The sequence below is a fragment of the Chinchilla lanigera genome, unplaced genomic scaffold, assembly GCF_000276665.1.
Source record: "Chinchilla lanigera isolate Chin_1 unplaced genomic scaffold, ChiLan1.0 scaffold00049, whole genome shotgun sequence".
Taxonomy (NCBI): domain Eukaryota; kingdom Metazoa; phylum Chordata; class Mammalia; order Rodentia; family Chinchillidae; genus Chinchilla; species Chinchilla lanigera.
The window spans coordinates 5,856,282-5,865,112 of record NW_004955450.1 but is presented as its reverse complement, the minus strand read 5'-3'; the positions used below and the strand labels follow the sequence as shown (position 1 = coordinate 5,865,112).

Sequence of the window (8,831 nt, the reverse complement as noted above, 5' to 3'; positions counted from 1 at the left end):
GGAGTAGAGAGAGCCCTCCCACAGGGGTGGGAGGGGGTGCTCCACTCACACGACTTCATTTTCCCTTTAGACTTTTTGTTTGGGTTTTGAGACAGGGTCTTGGTATGTAGCCTCGGCTCACCTTGAACTCACTAGGCTGGCCTTGAATTTGGCTAATCCTGCCTCAGCATTCTGAGTGCTGGGATTACCGTGTGTGCCATCACTCCTAGCTTCTCTTTTGACATTTGTTATTCCGATAAATGACCTCACGATCATTTCGTCCCTGCAGTCGGGCTCATATTTCCTAATCAGAAAGATAGATGCAGCAGGGGGCAGGGGCGGGGGAGTCCTTCTCCCAGGGGAGCTCATACACGGGGTGCAGAATCTCCCATGGGACTGCATCCCTCTTCTCGCAGGTGAAGTTTATGAATCAGCCTGAGTTCCGTCTCTGGATGAGCTGTCCGTGTTTAGGGCCTGGTGTGTCCGCCTGGATGACCTATCACCTTTAAACCCCGGATGCTGAAATCCCCAGATAGCTGTACTGCTCAGGCTCCCAAAGAATCTACAAGGCAAGGGCTGAGGTTGGACCAAAGCAGCCTCTAGCAGGAGTTCCAGAGTCCAGCAGACATATGATTTGCTCCATGATCCCAGGACAGAGCTTTTCTTCTCTGCCAGCCCAGCTGGCTGCCGCTCTGCAGCCAGACAGTTGGTCTTTTCAACGCCACACTCTGGAAATGTGTCAGTCGCCTGACGATGGCTTTCCCGGGAGAGCTGTGCAGTATGCATTCTGCCCGTTCATGTTGTGTTTCCCATGACTCCTTCCTTTGCTATTCACTAACACGGCCCATCTGCCATGGCAACGCCCACAGCCAATGGCACCACGCGCAGTGTGTTCTACTCAGCTGCACAATGTTTTCTTAAAGAAACACACACCTGGAAATGGTTCCTGGATCCTTTCCACAGGAACCCTGGCAATCTGCGTGAATTTCCTTTATTTTGCAACACAGGGTAACTATTCACTGTCTTTCCCTAGTGTCAGGAATGGGTTCCATAAATCTCAGGTAACCTTGTCTGGGTGCGAGACTGGATGATGTAAATGGTCATGCATCATTTCCATGGGCTCCGTACTTAGAAGATCATTGTCTTAATGTCCAGGTGGACTCAGAAAAAGGAGATGAAATTCTGAAGGCATCTTCACAGAGAAGTGTTATTAAGCTATGGGGATAAGTAAGATTTCTGTGGAAAAGGAGAGAAACAGAGGAAGAAGCCAGGGCCTTAAGTGGGTTCATTGCCAAATTAGAACTGGAGAACATTAGGGAAGGGAACCATTTTGACACTGGGACATCAGCTCTAGACCACAACTGTCTTGCACACAGGGGTACAACACAGAGGGACATACGTGGTCACTCTAACGCGAGGATCAATGTACTGAGGGGGCTGGTGATGATGCCTGACCTTCACCACAGCCCTGACACTTGCTCCATGGTGGCGGGAAATGAGGAAGAGGCTGTGGCTAGACACGGCCTGGAGCATGAAGTATTTTGCTATCCTCCTCACTGGGGTCATCGTGAGGTTCTGAACCTTGTCTGCCCTTGGCTGGCCAGAGCTTCCCTCCCAGCTCCATCCTTCCAGAAAGACAAGGGAGATGTGAAAGGGACAGGAACAGGTGCGCTCTGCTCTCCAAGAGTCTTGGGGAGGAGGACCAACTCTTGGAAATTTGATAGAATTGTCCAAAGAATGTAATCAGCTGCATAAATTGTTTAAAGTTCCATTTCTATGGTAAACATATTTTGTTCATTTGATATTTAATCTAACCATGAGCACATCCATATAATCTCTCAATGTAATCACAATATACCTTTGTTTCCAGCGCAGCCCGTCTAATGCTATGCTCTCCTATCTCATCAGGGTTCTTCATCCATATTTAAAAGTGGACAAACAAAAAGTCATCTCTTGGCCCTGAGTTACTGCTTCAATCCGGATTTTGACAAGTACAGATGCAACACCTTCCATTTTCTCTCTCACTCCTTCTACTCTCTAACAAAGTGTTACCAGGCTCCTACCACCCCTCTGGTTTGTTTCAGACCAGACCAAAGAGTTCTAACTGAACTAATCTGAGTTAGGGGTCCACAGCTGGCTCAGTGGAGCATGGAGGTCACATTTGAACGGAGAGCAACAGATGCTCTGTAGAAGCAACTGATTCCAAGTTGATTAAAACGAGTTTGACTGGGTTCTAATCAGGTCAAATCCAATCTTCCTAGGTTGAATGGAGAAATCCAGCTCAAACAGGATGGAACAGTTCCAAATGGAAACAAATCAAATTCAGAGAAGAACATACTGATGGGGACCAGATAGACATGCATCCAACTTGTTCTTACTGGATTAGAGCAAGTGGGCAGAATCACGGCAGTTCAGGAGAAAGAAACCAAATGAAGCCAGGTAAGACTGTTTTTATTACAGGAAAATGGTGTAGAATGATTCTTACCAAAGCAAACAAATTCTAACCAAACCAGTTTAAGTCACAGTTGTCAACATAGGCTAGTTTAAGCAAGATCAAATCAGCTCTAATTTCATTAGCTTTACCAGCCTTGTTCATTAAAACCAGTTGACCAGTTTAAACCAAATGGATCTGACAGCCTTGCCAGATGGATACATAAATATGTTATTAACTATTTATTTAGCGAAAAAAGATGGATACATCATAGATGTGTTATACCTTCCGCTAGCATTTATATTTGGGATTTGAACTCAGGACTATATGCATGGTAGGCATATACTCTATACCCTGGCTTTGCTCTATATCTTATAATTCACATTTTACTTTCATAGATCATTAAAAGATACTACTGCTCCTCTGTATTTGTGGGGACTAGTTCCAGAACCCTCTAAAAAGAACAAACTCCTTGATGTTCAAGTCTCTTGTGTAATATTGTGCCATATTTACATATAACCTATGACTGTGCTCCCACACACATTTTTTGGCAGTACTGGGGATCGAACCTAGGTCTTTTGCCCTGAGCTACATCCTCAGACCACTTTTTATTTTTTTATTTTGAGACAGGGTCTCACTAAGTCACAAGGTTTCCCAAGCTGGGCTCAAACTTGTGATCCTCTTGCCTCAGCCTCCCAGAGCACTGGTATTATGGGTGTGTATCCTCAACCCTGGTTTTTGCATATACTTTAAATCATATATGTCTTATAGCTACTAATACCATGTAAATAGTTACTACAGTGCGCTGTTTAGGAAATAATGATGAAAATGTTGAGTACAGTTGCAATTTTTTTCCAGAATATTTTCAATCTCCAGTTGACCAAATCTGCAAGCGCAGAAGCTATGCATTTGAAGGGGCTGACTGTGTATATTTTTTTGAAAATCAAAAAATAAGCTATTTTTTTGATCGCTTCTTGGCCTTTTGGCTAAGACCAAGTGCAAAAATAAGCTATTTTTTATTTTAAAGAGAGTAGAAAAAAAGAAACAATAGCACCATACCAACATCACAGACATAAACCAAACAAAGCAAGAACATTAAAAGTGATACAGGATTTCAAAACAACATGATAGGAATTAGCAGTGGTTGTTATACTACACATAGTTATCTTCAACTACATTGCTCAGATTACCAGATGTAAGAATGCAAGACTGATCAAACCATTAAGGAGAATAAAAAAAAATTATTAAATAAAACGTTACAGATAATACAGAGTTTCACTAGGCAAGATGGTAGGAATTCACCAACGGTTCTTCCATTGCATATTGTTGTCTTCAAATCAGTTGCTCAGATTACCAGATATAAGCATGCAAAATTGGTCACAATATAAAAACTTTTAAGCATTAACTGTTCCTTTCAATATACCATCAGCAGTACAGTTATCCCAGCTATTCTTCTATATACCTATATCTATCTTTATATATAGATATGTATATATATTTTCCTACACCACACAGGTTCCTACACCAAGGAGACAATATGATGTTTACACATGTTGGTCCTATTTATTTCACTTATGATTATGGTATCTAGTTACAAAAATAAGCTATTTACTGATTCTGCACACAATTTGTAATATTCATTGATTTATAGGTCACTTGACACTGAAATTATTCCTTACACTGTTTACTCTCAGGTCATAATCAATTTGGTGAAAGATGCTAAAAAAATTTTTCCACCAGCTATTAGAGATGAGCTTCCCTGGTGGAAGTGAAGTTGATGTCCATGCCCTAACCTGCTCACAAAGATATTTTTGGAGACATGTTTTTTTAAATGGAGATAAGACACTTGAATTATTTCATCAAAAGTAAATCCTAAGGAGCCAGATCCACAATAGGACACATTTCCAAAGAGAAATGATTCCTCCAAATCTATGGCACTGGCTCACCAGGCAGTGTTACTTTCATGGTAAATATTTTTACTACATGAATTGCTGAACAGTCCTTCTATAAATCAGAATATTACTTTCCAATAAAAATCCTTTCCATTTTTTATTCAAAGACTTTCTGAACGAAATCATCATTTGATATAGGGACATTCATCACTTTTTTTTTTTTTTTTTTTTTTTTTTTGTCTTTTTGAGACAGGGTCTCGCTATATAGTTCAGGCTGGCCTTAAGCTCACTTTGTAGCCCAGGCTGGCCTCAAACCTGCAAAGATCCTCCTGCCTCAGCCTCCCGAGTGCTCGGATTACAGTCATGCTCCACCACGCCTGGCTCATTACTTTTACATAGTTGCAGGTTTCCTGGCAAGTGAAGGGTGTAAAAGTGAATTCACAATTGTGTTGATTTCCCAGGAGTCCCCTAAACTGATATATAATCATTGCTTTATTTATTCAAATGCCAAACCAGTACAGAAGTAGCCAGGAAAGATGTGGAGACTGAGAAGTCAAGTTCAATTATAACGCAATTCATGGTAAAAACTGAAGTAGAAAGGTAATTCATATGAACCACATTTTTAAGGAAAAATATTTTCCAGACGGAAAGAAAACATTGGACTTTTGTGTTTCAAAACCATACACCTATAAGCCTATAATCCCTGTCTAATCAGATCAAACTTTCTCAAACCTTTCTCTGCCAATAAAATTTGTTCCCAGTGGTTTAAATTTGTTGCAATTAAGTTAAAATGAGAACTGCCTTTTCATGGTCTGACAGGCACCTTAGAGCTGCTCTGCCCCAAGACTTGCCTCGTAGCTGGCTGGGGAAGAGGATTTTATGCATTGAAAGCCCCCACATTTTCATGTACACTTCAAAGAGATGTGTGTGCTGCTGTTAAACTGGATGGTCTATAAATGTTAGATTCAGCTGGCTCTATATTTTTGCTGACTTTCTGTGTATTTATACAATCAATTATTGAAAGAGAAGTTTTGAAGTCTTCAACAATAATTGTGTGTTATTCAAGTCTAACAGTTTTTGTGTTCTTAAAGTCTGTTGTGGGATACATACACATTTAGGATTGTTCTCTCCTGCTCTATGAGCTCACTCTTTTTTATCATTATACAGTGTCTCCTCTTTATCCCTATAATCTTTTCTGAAGCCTAATATTAAGCTAGTACTACTTTTGGTCAGTTCTTTTGATCTGTTTTAAAATGTTCTTTATTTTTTAAAAGTTTTGAACATACGTATATCATTATATGAAAGTGACTTTCTTTTAGGCAGTAGGTAGCTATGTCATTTTTTAAAAAATTCTTTTAATGTATGTGTTTAACTGTTAGGTCTGGTGGCCAGATTCTAAAATAGAATTCTCCTGGAATCTATGTTCTTTTAAAATCTCTTCTTAGTGTGGAAAGGTCCCATGAATTGTTCTAACCAATAGAAGATGGCAGAGGAGTTGGGGTGTCACTTCCTAAGTGAAGTTACTTAACACTGTAATATCCATCAAAGCAAGTTGTCGCGTTGGAGAAGCTCAGATGTCATGAACAAGGACAGCCTCCAGTTCATAGCCACCTAAGTACTGAGACCCTTGGTCTAAGAGCCCCAGAGAAACTAAATTGTCCTGAAACCCAAACTTAGAACTGGATCCTTCCCCAGTCAAGCCTACAGATGTGACCCCAGCCCTGGCCAACATCTTGATTGTAGCTTTCAGAGAGACCCTGTACCAGAAAACCCAACAAACCCGTGCTAAGATTCCTGGCCAGAACTGTGAAATGATAAATTCATGTTGTTGAAAGCTAAGTTTGTGCTAGTTTGTTATATAGCAAGTGATAACTAATGTAATTATTTGAATTGTTTTTGTTATATAAAAATTGTATGTACATTGCCATGTATTATCTACTTTATGTTTTTCAAATTTTTCTCTTGTCTAGAAAACATTTTCCAGATGGAAAGAAAACACTGGACTTTGGGGCTGGGGATTTAGCTGAACGGCAAACGCGCCTGCCTGGCAAGCGCAAGGTCGTGAGTTCGGTTCCCGGTACCAGAGAAAAACCAAAAAAAAAAAAAGAAAACACTGGACTTTTGTGTTTCAAAACCATACACCTATAAGCCTATAATCCCTGTCTAATCAGATCAAACTTTCTCAAACCTTTCTCTGCCAATAAAATTTAGCTATGTGAATATTTTTTATTCTAACTTTTATGAGTATTTGTCCTTATCTTTGAAAAAAAATCAGGCTCTCTTAGTAATTCAAGTATGTATTCTTTCCTTTTCACAACCAATAAGGAATTTTATTTGGTAAGTTCAGGTGAAGTATAGAAAATTTATCACTATATAATTACCATTAGCAGCCTTACTTTGCATAGTTACAATAATATTACATCTCTATACGTGGAAAACTACATCAGAATATCATAAGTCTTATAATTTTATTCTCAACTATCACACATATTTTAATGAACCTAAATTCTATTATATTTTCCCAGATATTTGCCATTTTGGTTGCTCTTACTTCTTACTAATGTTACAAGTTTCCCTCTGATATAAATTCTCTTACCCCGAAGAATCTCCTTTATCATTCCTGATAGAAGAGATCTGGTAGCAATAAATTCTCATATTTTTCCTCTATCTGGAAACATCTTTCTTTCATCTTCACGTCTAAAGGATATTTTCACTTTACATGGAATTCTGAGTTGACAGTTCTTTTCTTTCAGCACTGGATATAGAATCTGAATTGACAGCTCTTTCTTTTAGCATGTTAAATATGCTATTATACTGCCTGTCAGCTTCTGTGGTTTCTGATGAGAAACGTATGGTCATTCAAATCAGTTTCCCTATATGAAGTGAGTCGTTTGTTCTTGCTTGCTTTCAAGAATTTCACTATTTTTAGCTTTCATTGATTTCATTGTGATGTATAGATTCTTTTGATTTTATTATGCTTGAGATTCATTGAGTTTATAGTTTGTTCATGTCTTTTTAAACTGTGATTTTTCTATCATCATTGCTTAAAATGCATTTCCCCGTCGGACATTTTTTTCTCCATTCCTTCTGAAATCTAATTACACAAATAGTAAATATTTTGATATTTTTCCACAGGTCTCTGGGGCTATCAATCTTGAAATTTTTCTCCCCAGTATGTTTTCACTGTCGTTCAGATTAGATCATTTCTGTTGATCTATCTTTAAATTCATTTCCACTCAGTTAATTTTAAAATTGTTAGTGTATTAACCAAATTCTAAAATTTCCATTTCGTTTGTCTTTATAACTTCCATTTTTTGTTCTTTTTACTGAAACTTTCTATCTTTCCATTTGTTTCAAGAGTGTTTGCCTTTAATTCATGGAGCATGGTTATAATAACTGCTTTTAAAAAATCTTCATCTGAGCTGAGTGTGGTGGTGCATACCTGTAATTCCAGCACTCTGGGAGGCTGACACAGGAGGATTGCAAGTTCAAGCCCAACTGAGTAATTTGTCTCAAGGGGGAGGGGCAGGGAGGCTGGGAATGTAGCTCAGTGCAGAGGTCCTGGGTTCCCTACTCTTTTCTTTTTTTGTACCAGCAATCAAGCTCAAGACCTTGCACTTGCCAGGCAAGCATTGCACCCCTGAGCTATACCCCCAGCCCAGGTCCTGGGTTCAATTATCAGTACCACCAAAAACATCTTTGTCTGATAATTCTAATACCTGTACCTTCTCTGGCATCTGCTGGCTTCTACTGATTATCTCTTCCCTTGTCAGTTGAGACTTTCAAGGTTCTGCATAGGCTAGCTAACTTTGTATTATGTTCTGGACATTTTAAAATACAATGATATGAGATTCTAGGTTTGGTTTTTAAAAATCCTAAAAAGAATGTTGATTTTTTTCTAAAGCAGATAACCAGCCAGGTTATATTGCTTTTACAAGTTTTAGTTTGCCTCTTAGACTGTGGTTCCAATATCAGCTCTGTTTCCAAAGTGTGGTGTTACTCAGATTAGTCCATACATCGTGCCAACAGTGACCAGTCCTGGGCCTGGAGTTCTAGCTCTCATAGCACATGCTGTGCATGTACAGTAGGATTCACATATCCACATATGTCCAGCCTGGAGATGAGCACAGGAGTCTAATCATAGGTTTATGCGATTCCTCTTTTAGCTCCCCTCTGTCCCTAGCTTCCCCGACATTGTCTAGTTCTTGGAACCTCACTTTCTAGCCCACCAAACTGCAAGCTGGGGCTTTTGTCTTCCTCCTCTGCCACATGCTTGCTGTGACCAGTTCTGTGTCCGGAGTCAAGTGGCAGGAGGACAGAGATGGGAAAACAGGAATAGAGATCTGCCGCACACTCTTGTGATCGCTGCCTCTCTGGCCAGATTGAATGATTCTCCTCCTGCAGAGATTTAGTTCCTAACAAGACCTTACCACCACCACTGTTGCCACAAATATTGCCTGTGATCTGAGACTGAAAAGGGGAGAGAGAGAGAGAGAGAGAGAGAGAGAGAGAGAGAGAGAAAAGAGAGG

General features: G+C 39.6%; 1 long non-coding RNA gene across 1 annotated transcript; it reads left to right on the top strand.

The window, feature by feature from the left end:
* Window positions 1-924: 924 nt before the first annotated feature.
* On the top strand, window positions 925-6,311 carry LOC106149599. Its single transcript, XR_001235881.1, has 3 exons — window positions 925-987; window positions 2,241-2,418; window positions 6,273-6,311. It is a non-coding gene; the product is annotated as an uncharacterized LOC106149599 (long non-coding RNA).
* The last annotated feature ends 2,520 nt before the right edge of the window (window positions 6,312-8,831 follow it).